A 10,964-nucleotide genomic window follows, 5' to 3' on the forward strand; every position below is an offset into this window, starting at 1 on the left:
AATGGACTGAGACAGAAGGCATAGGGAGAGGGATATTTCAGTACCATTTAAATTCATCTTTGAGAGATTCTTGCATAGTAGTTTTGATGATGTATCACTTGATAATGTTGTAAAGCATTCTCATTCATGTGAAGATATGGTAATCTTTTGGCATTATTGAAAATAACATTAGATAAAGTTCTACTTTATTTACTGCTAGCATCAGAAACAGAAATGAAAAATACATTTACTTAGTAGTTCTCCTATTCTAAGTGCTAATGAATTGTTGGTAATTACAAGAATAAGATTAATTGTCCTATGTGCAGGTCCTTTTGATCTTTGCTTGTTGACAAAACTATATGCCTGTAATACTTCAATTATTCTACAAATTCTTCTATCCAAATTACTTTAGAAATTTAGTCCAACTTCATGTGGACTTTCCTTGGCACACAAATACAATTGTACACATACATGAAACATGTCCATTGGAATCACATGGCGGTATTATAAAGTAAGCAGTTGTGTAATTTAGAGTATGCTTATTTTAACTTTTATGATTATTATTAAAATCAAGTCACACATTTTTAAATATTATTAAAGATTACATTTTGAGTAATATTACACTTAACTGTAGGATATTTTTCAATTGAGAATAGAAAATTAAGCCAACTAGGAGGATTAGCATTGTATTGGTGATGAAGTCAAATTATAAGGGGACATACACTTACCAGATTTTCCCTGGCGCCAACACTTGGATCGTGGTGTCAGATTCTCTCTACTTAGTAACCCTGTTGTTCACACTGATCATCTCTGTCCTAGGGAGACCTATAAGTAGTAAATCAAGTAAGATTAGGGTTTTCTTTTTAAGTTGGGGTTTCAATGAGGATAACATAATTTATCGTAAATACAATTCCTCTCCCCCATTCTTTAGACACATGATAATACTAGATGAAATAATAAGGATAAAACTGCAAATACATAGCTTGCCTTAAAATGTCATAAGCGATTCAGTATCAAATACTTATAAAGTGGTGAGCAGGGTGAATCCTAGGCCCTCTGGTATAGATGAAGGCAGCAGCAGCTGGAAGTTTAGTAGGTACAAAATGTGCCAGAGTAAGTAGACTCTGGAGCCTGAAATGCACTCCTGCTTATGAAAGGAGGCTAAGAAATTGCTGACTTACTGCTTCTAGTTCGGGTTTTATGGAAAGCTTTAGGCTTAGGGAGGCAGAAAGAGAAAGAGCCTCAGGATGACAAACTGATTCAAGTCATTCAATGGCTCACTGACTGGTTCTGCTAATATTACCAATACTACCAAGAACAGGAACCCCAAAATGCCATTATAAAAATTGAGTAGGAAGTGGGAGGCCAATGCATCAGGCAATCACAAAACTACAGATCCAGAGGAAAAGACAAACAAAAATAGAAACCAAATGAACTGGCAGACTACATTATTCTTTAATAATATTTACTACCTTTCTCACAGCATTTAAGAAATATATTTCCTCACCTCCCCACCACCTACATATAGGGCATGGCTTTGTGATTTTCTTTAGGCCAGTGAAATATTGGCAGATAAGATAGAGTATGAACTGTGCTTATTAGGTTGGACTGTCTTTGAGCTTCCATCACTGCCATGAGAACATGTGTGGTCTTACCTGCTGGTCCAAGGAAAAGGAAAGAAATGTGAGGTAGACATGGAGAAAAATGTAAGCATAGGGCCAAGCCCAAACACGTTTTAGATTCTGGATCCCCAACTTCTGACCTGTAGATCCGTGAATAATTGTCATTTTAAGCCACTGAGGTTTGTGGCATTTTATTACTGAATAGGATTGTGGTTATAGCTAAATGCTCTAATAAAAAACACAAATAATTTTTTAGAATCCTATATAAAATGAATGAAACCCAAACATCTAAAATATATGTGGAATCTACAAATGCATGTAATCTTAACAAGGACATGGGAGAAAGTAAAAGGTTGGAAAATCCATTAACTTCTGATGAAATTTACCCTTCTGAAAATCTGACAAAGCCCTTAAAATTATTATCTTAGTCCATGCTTGCCATGGACTAAACTTTTATGTACCCCCAAATTTAATATATTTAAACCTAATTCCCAATGTGATGGTATTTAGAGGTGGGGCACTAGGGAGGTAATTAACCTATGAGGGTGGCATGGAGCCCTCATGAATGAGATAAATGCTTTTATAAAAGGGACACTAGACAGCCCCTTTGCCCCTTCCCTCATATGAGAACATAGGAAGAAGACAGTCATTTATAAAACAGAATATGGGCCCTCACCACTCATTAAAGGGCCTTGATCCTAGACTTCCCAGCCTTCAGAACTGTGAGAAATACATTTGTGTTTTTTATAAGCCATGCAGGGTATGGTATTCTGGTATAGTTTATTAAGCAAAAACAAGACATTTTAAAAACAAAGCAGGCAGAAATAAAACAGATTAGGAGAGAAAAATATTATAATTCTTGAAAAATAAAAAGCGTAGTATTTTAAAATTTTGGAAATCTATATGAAGTGTAAACTATAAACTGAATAGAGTTGAAGACTGACTACTTAAGTGAATTTCACTACTTAATGACAAAGAGGAAAAAAGGCCATTTATAGAATATGAAGTTTAGACTTAGTAGCTCAAACATATATCTAATTGGAGTTTTCAAAAAAGGAGAATGAAGACATTTTTATATGCGTTGTTTGAAAAAACCTTCAAGAATTTCCATGAATTAAAGATATGTGTCAGAACATTCTGCATGATAAACTGAGACAAAGATAAGTTCACACAGGCATATTTAGCGTGAAACTAAAGAATAACAACAATAAATCAAAAATATTAAATGCTTCCAGGGAAACATTGTCTAATAGAATTTTCTGCACTAACAAACATGTTTTGTCTTCATTGCCGAGTGTCACTAGCCACATATGGCTGTTGGGTACTCAACATATGACTAGTGCTGCTACTTAGAAACTGAGATTTATTTATAAAAAAATATTAGTTTATTGCAGTTTAAAATGAACTAAACTGGAAGGCAATTAAAAATAATCTTTAACAGGCTGAGGAGAAATAACTTACAAATTTGTGTGTGTGTGTGTGTGTGACATATTTTAATACTCAACTAAACTACCATCCAATATTGGGGGTAAAACAACAAACTTTCTAGATATTTGCTGTAGAAAACATATTACATTCATATTCATACATATACTCTTTAGATTTATTTAAATCAGCCAAAAGATTCTCCTTTGGAGATTTTTACAATTGATAAACCATAGCTCAAATCAGAATTGCCATTGCCATAGAATATAAGTAGTATATCCTTGAGAAAATATTTTTGTAGCCATTTCTAGACTTTTATGCCATATATTATGATTGTGACATTTAGACCAAGACAGATTGCCTTTTAAAGCATCTTAGATTTTGCAAGATCAAACTCAAATTGAAAATGTACACATTTCATTATATAACTTACATATATATGTAAAACAATACCATGTGGGTGAAAAAAGACCCATAACATAAACAAAAGTAAGATTTTTATCAACTAGAGACACTCAATATAATTGCTGTTAAATGTAAGAACTTATAACAAAAATAGGGAACCAAGATATTTGATTAAAAATTAGTAAATTTAATTGACTGTATACTGTAATATAAGAAAACTAATTAAGAAATTTCAAACACCTTTAAATAGAAATTTAATATCTAGTGGTAATATTAAGATCATGAATGAGTGTGTTCAATAACAGTTTAGGCCCTGTCGTAGTTTCTTATTATATTCAGAAGAGAGGTAGATATATGTAACATTAATTCATAGCTAACTCTGTATACTTTTAAAAAATATTACCATAAGTAAATGTAGCTAAATTGTATAGCTTCTAAATCAGGAGGGAGGAAAATAATTTAATAGAAATTAATACAGTCAAAATACTAAAGGAGTTTCAAGTAAAGGTAAGTATGAAAAGAGACTATGAAAAAGACTAAAATTAAATGATTAAAAAAGGCTTTATTATTTCTTTGTTAATCAAAATAAAGCATGTGATAATATTTGTAATTTAAAATAATAAACCAAAGTTAAAAACAGTATGAAAAGGAAGTTGTATTATAGGTGACATTTAAAGGAACAACCTGAAAAGTAGATATAACAATCAATAACTTGCATGCACTTATAAACATAGCATCAAAATATGTAACACAACAGTACATGTCAGAGACAAAGAGCCTCCCTCTCTGACTCACTTTTCCACAGGGGATACAAGCAACCCAGACTGAGGGAGAGCACTTTACTTCTTCCAAGCCCTGGAACTAATCTGGGGAGAGGCTTGGAGACACTGAGAGGGAAAGACACTGGGGAAAACTGCAGGCATTTTCCCAAACCTGAGACTGAGATAGTATACCATTTATAACTGGGGCACATACAGAGTCAGTCATTCTCCGGTGACCCAGCAGCATGGCCATACAAGCATTTTAGTCTTGGGCCAGAGGCTGGACTGTTTGTTCTGCAGAAAAATAGGGACCTCCACAGCCAGAATTGGGGGAAAGTATCTCAGCAACAGGTACTGGAACTGTGTTCTCCCCAGTTGCAGGCCTAGGATAGGAGGAAAGCTCCTAGAGCTATGGTTTCTCTTTAGCCAGAGAGGCTAGCAGCCAGGGCTAGTTTGACAACCTGGAACTGGTCTGTGTGTATCACTGCTGAGTACCCCAGCCTGCTCCCCTAAGATTGTCATACAGCGGGGCCCTCTCTGCTCCATCCCCAGGCAGAACTCCAGGCTTTTGGACCGTCTACTTGCTTGGGCAAGCAGCCTGAGTTTCTCCACCCCTTCTGTGCAGAGATCTTGGTGCAGGGGGGCCCACTATGTTCCATGCCCAGGTAGATCTCTGGGAAGTCCGGGCAAGTCTGCTTGCCCAGGTCAGCAGCTTCAGCTACTCTACCCATCTTGTGTAGAGATCTTGGTGAAGTTGGGCCGTCCACACTCCACACCCAGGCAGATCTCCAGGCAGCCAGAACACCTGTTCACTGGGAACAGCAGCCTGAGCCACCCAACCCTTGCTGTGTAGAGATTGTGGTGCAATGGGGTTCACTATACACCATGCCCACGCAGATTTTCAGGCATCTGGAACACTCACTCTGCCGGATTAGGAGTTTAGGCTGCTTCCCTTCCCCTTGCAGAAAACTTGTGGCTGAAGCAGTTTCTCAGCTTCACACCTAGGCACACCTCTGGGTGCTTGCTGGCCACCCACTGGATTGTCTCTTGGCACTGGGGCTTGTGCTAGCCATATGGGGACCTGAGGTGGATCTGCCTGATCTGGCAGCACCTACCTCGTCCCCCAACCCCTAGGGCTGAGCAGGGAGCTCAGACCACTGTATACTTCACAGATCGGCTTATTGCCTGGGGCAACAGAGAGCTTATCCCAGTAAACAAGGATCAAGTATATACCCAGTTCTATTGGCCACAGCTGGCTCTTACCTCTAAGCTCCATCTACTGGCTTGTAGGTCAAACTGCACAGACCAATATAAAGCTGACAAGTGTGTAGGGCTATATAAGCAAAGCCAAAAGACACTGCCAAACATTCTCTACAGTCCCACTCTCTAGAGAGGAGGGGAAAGGGAAAGGGAAAGAAAAAAAACTTTATTGGAAAGGAAGGAAAAAAATCATACTTGCCGGAAAATAATTACAAAAATTAGAAGTGCCAGCATCTCCTGATGAGAAGGAACCAGCACATGACTTCTGGCACCATGAGAAATCTTAATGCAGTGACACCAGCAAAAGATCACACTAGCTCTCCAGCAATGGTCCCTAACCAAAATGGGAACTTGGAAATGAGATAAGGAACTCAAAGCATGGATTGCAAAGAAGCTCAGTGAAATCCAGTGCAAAGTTGAAAATCAACACAAAGAAACTTCTAAAGCAATCCAGAAGATGAAGGAAGAGATAAACATCTTAAAAAAAGAAATCAATCAGAGCTTCTGAAATTGAAAATCTCATTTAAGGAATTTCAAAATACAATTGGCCAGGCATGGTGGCTTATAACCGCAACACTATGGGAGGTCGAAGGTGGGTGTACTGCTTGAACTCAGGAGTTTGAGACTAGCTTTGGCAACATGACAAAACCTTGTCTCTACAAAAAAAAAAAAAAAAATTAGCTAGGAGTGGTGGCATATGCCTGTGGTCCCAGCTACATGAGAGACTAAGGTGGCAGAATCACCTGATCCTGGGAGGTCAGGGAGGTCAGGTCAAGGCTGCTGTGAGCTGTGATCATGCCACTGCATGCCAGTCTGGGCAACAGAATGAGACCCTTTCTCAAAAAACAAACAAACAAACAAACAAAAAACTTTATAAATAGACTAGACCAGGCAGAAGAATGAATTTCAGAGCTTGAAGAAAGGTCTTCTGAACTAACCCAGTCAGATAAAAATAAAGAAAAAAAAAGTTAAAAAAGTGAACACAATCTTCAAGAAATATGGGATTACGGAAAGTGACCAAGCCTATGAATTATTGGCACTACTAAGAGAGAAAGAGAAAAGTAAACAAACTAGAAAACATATCTGAGGGAATAATTCGAAAAAATTCCCTAATTTTGCTAGGGAGGTAAACATTTAGATACAAAAATTCCAGAGAACACCTGTGAGACACTATACAAAACGAATATCACCAAGGCCTATAGTTACCAGACTGTCTAATATAGATGCTAAAGAAAAAATCTTAAAGGTAGCTAGATCACATACAAAGTGAACCCCATTAGGCTAACTTGGCAGAAACCTTACAGGCCAGGACAGATTGGGGGCCTATTTCCAGCATTCTCTAAGAAAAGGAATTCCAATAAACAATTTCACACACTGCCAAGTTAAGCTGCAAAAGTAAAGGTGAAAAAAGTAATTGTTTCCAGACAAGCAAGTGTTAAGGGAATTTGTTACCACTAGGGGAAGCTTATAAGAGATCCTTAAGGGAGTCCTAGGCATGCAAACAAGAACGATACCTACTACAACAAAAATGCGCATAAGTATATAGCCCCCAAACCTTATAAAGCGACTGCAGAATAGAAGCTACAAAAAAAAACAGCTAACTTCATGGTAGGATCAAAACCTCACGTATTAGTATTAATCTTGAATATAAATGGTCTACATGCCTCACATAAAAGACACAGAGTGGCAAGCTGGTTATGACAAAGAAGACCCTTTTGTCTGTTCTCTTGAAGAGATTCATCTCACATGTAATGACACCCATTGGTTCAAAGGAAAGAGTTGAAGAAAGATCTATAATGCAGCTGGAAAAAAGAGTGAAATCACTATTTTGACATCAGATAAAAGACCTTAAAGCAACAACAGTAAAAAAGGACAAAGAATAGTACTAAATAATAAAGGGTTCAATTCAACAAGACTTAATTATATTAAATATATATGTACCCTACATTGGAGCACCTAGATTCATGAAACAAGTACTTCTAGACCAAGGGAAATAGTTAGATAGTCACACAATAAAAGCAGGGGACTTCAACACGTTGTTGAGCGCATTAAAGAGATCATTAAGGTAGAAAATCAACAAAGATATTTGGGATTGAATTAGACACTTGAGCAATCAGACCTAATAGACATCTACAGATCTGGCTCTCCATTCATCAAGCACAGAATATATATTCTTCCCTTCTGCACACAGAATAGACTGTAAGATTGACTGCATGCTCAGCCATAAAGCAAACCTCAACAAATTCAAAAAAATCGAATTATGCCAATTATACTCTCAGACCACAGTCAAAAAAAAAAAACAAAAAAAAACTCTTTGGGAGGCCAAGACGGGCGGATCACGACGTCAGGACATCGAGACCATCCTGGCTAACATGGTGAAACCCCGTGTCTACTAAAAATACAAAAAAAATTAGCTGGGCGTGGTGGCAGGCACCTGTAGTCCCAGCTACTCGGGAGGCTGAGACAGGAGAATGGCGTGAACCCGGGAGGCGGAGCCTGCTGTGAGCCGAGATCATGCCACTGCACTCCAGCCTGGGCGACTGGGCGAGACTCCATCTCAAAAATAAATAAATCAACTTGTTCCTGAATGACTTTTGGGTAAAGAACAAAGTTACAGCAGAAATCAAAAAATTATTTGAAATGAATAAAAACGGAGACACGACCTACCAAAATCTCTGTGATGGAGCAAAAGCAAAGTTAAGAAAAAAGTTTGTAGCACTAAACACGCACTTCAAAAAGAAAGATCTCAAAATAACAATCTAAAAACATGCCTAGAGGAACTAGAACAACAAGAACAAACTAATTCCAAAGCTAATGGAAGAAAAGAAATAACTAAAATCAGAGCAGAACTGAATGAATTTGAGACCCATACAAAGAATTAATGAAACCAAAACTTGGTTTCTTGAAAGCATAAACGAGATTGATAAACTGCTAGCTAGATAACAAAGAAAAAAAAAGAGATATAAATAAGCACAATTAGGAATGACAAAAGTGTCATTACAACTGATTCCACGGAAACAAAAAAGAACCTCAGAAACTGATGAACACCTCTATGCACACAAACTAAACACGAATAAATTCCTGGAAACACACGATCTTCCAAGATTGAATGAGAAGAAATGGAAACCCTGAATAGACCAATACTGAGTTTCAAAATTGAATCACTAATAAAAGACCTACCAATTAATAAAAGCACTAGACCAAATGAATTCAAAGCCAAAGTCTGGTAGAGATGTACAAAGAGAAGCTGGTACGAATTCTACTGAAACTATTCCGGAAAATAAAGAAGGGACTTCTTACTAAATCATTCTATGAAGCCTGATACCAGCATCACCCAGCATTAAAAAACAGCAGATGTTGGTGAGGCTGTAGAGAAAAGGGAATGTTTATACAGTTGGTGGGAATGTAAATCAGTTTGGCTCCTGTGAAAAGCAGTTTGGAGATTTCTTAAAGAAGTTACAACAGAACTACCATTCAACTCAGCAATTCCACTTCCACTACTGGGTATATATCCAATAGTAATAATAAATTATTCTACCAAAAAGACACAGGCATTCATATGTTTATTGCAGCACTACTCACAGTAGCAAAGACATGGAATAAATCTAGGTGCCCATAGATGGTGGATTGGATAAAGAAAACGTGGTACATATACACTATTAAATGCCACACAGCCATAAAAAGGAATGAAATCACGTTCTTTGAAGCAACATGGAGTGGAACATGCAGCTGGAGTGGAACATGGATGCATCCCAAGTGAATTAATGCAGGAAAAGAAAACAAAATTCTGCGTGGACTGACTTATAAGTGGGAGCTAAGCATTGGGTAATCATGGACATAAAGATGGCAACAATGTACACTGGGAGCTCCTAGATCAGGAAGGGAGGGAGAGTGACAACTGTTGAAAATCTAACTGTTGGGTACTACGCTCACTACATGAGTTACAGGATCTATCATATCCCAAACCTCAACATCACACAACGTACCCACATAGCAAACCTGCATATCTACCCCCTGAATCGAAAATAAAGGTTGAAATTATTTAACAAATTAATAAACTGAAGAAGAAATAAATACAAAGATATCATGTGTTCATGGATTGAAAGAGTTAATATTGGTTAAATGTCCATACAATCCAAAATGATCTACAGATCCAGTGTAATCCTTAATAAAATTCGAAGGAAAATTGTCAGAGATATAGAAAAAATAATCCTAAAATTTGTATGGCACTACAAAAGACACTTAGTAGCCAAAGCAATATTTTATAAAAAGAGTAAAGGTGGAGGAATCACACTACCTGATCTCAAAATTTACTATAGAGATATAGTAATCAAAAGAACATGGTACTGACTGAAAAAAGAAAAACAGAGAACAGTGGAACAAAATAGAGCACCGACAAATAAATCCACAAGTTTGTAGTCATCTGATTTGCAACAAGGTCACCAAGAACACACAACGAAGAAAGGACAATAAATTGTGCTGGGAACAATGGATATCCACATGCAGAAGAATGAAATTAGACCATTATACCACTCGATAAACAAAAATCAACTCAAAATGGATATGTTTTATAGGTTCATATGTTACATTTATTTATTTATTTATTTATTTATTATTTTTTTTTTAATTTTTTTTAAGACAGAGTCTCACTCTGTCGCCCAGACTGGAGTGCAGTGGCGCAATCTCGGCTCACTGCAAGCTCCGCCTCCCGGGTTCACGCCATTCTCCTGCCTCAGCCTCTCTGAGTAGCTGGGACTACCGGCACCCGTCACCACGCCTGGCTAATTTTTTGTATTTTTAGTAGAGACGGGGTTTCACCATGGTCTCGATCTCCTGACCTGGTGATCCGCCCACCTCGGCTTCCCCAAGTGCTGGGATTACAAGCGTGAGCCACCGCACCCGGCCTATTTATCTATTTTTTTATAAGGAAATTCTGAATTTGATTTATTTATAGGGACAACTCAGTAGTTCCAAATGACAGCTCACTAGGCTTTACTCTAGGTGGTTCACATTGTTATTCGTATTATTTTATTATTATTATACTTTAAGCTTTAGGGTACATGTGCACAATGTGCAGGTTTGTTACCTATGTATACATGTGCCATGTTGGTGTGCCGCACCCATTAACTCGTCATTTAGCATTAGGTATATCTCCTAATGCTATCCCTTCCCCCTCCCCCCACCCCACAACAGTCCCCGGAGTGTGATGTTCCCCTTCCTGTGTCCATGTGTTCTCATTGTTCAATTCCCACCTATGAGTGAGAACATGCGGTGTTTGGTTTTTCGGCCTTACGACAGTTTACTGAGAATGATGGTTTCCAGTTTCATCCATGTCCCTACCAAGGACATGAACTCATCATTTTTTATGGCTGCATAGTATTCCATGGTGTATATGTGCCACATTTTCTTAATCCAGTCTATCATTGTTTGACATTTGGGTTGGTTCCAAGTCTTTGCTATTGTGAATAGTGCCACAATAAACATACGTGTGCATATGTCTTTATAGCAGCAT

The sequence above is a fragment of the Nomascus leucogenys genome, chromosome 22a, assembly GCF_006542625.1.
Source record: "Nomascus leucogenys isolate Asia chromosome 22a, Asia_NLE_v1, whole genome shotgun sequence".
Classification (NCBI taxonomy): domain Eukaryota; kingdom Metazoa; phylum Chordata; class Mammalia; order Primates; family Hylobatidae; genus Nomascus; species Nomascus leucogenys.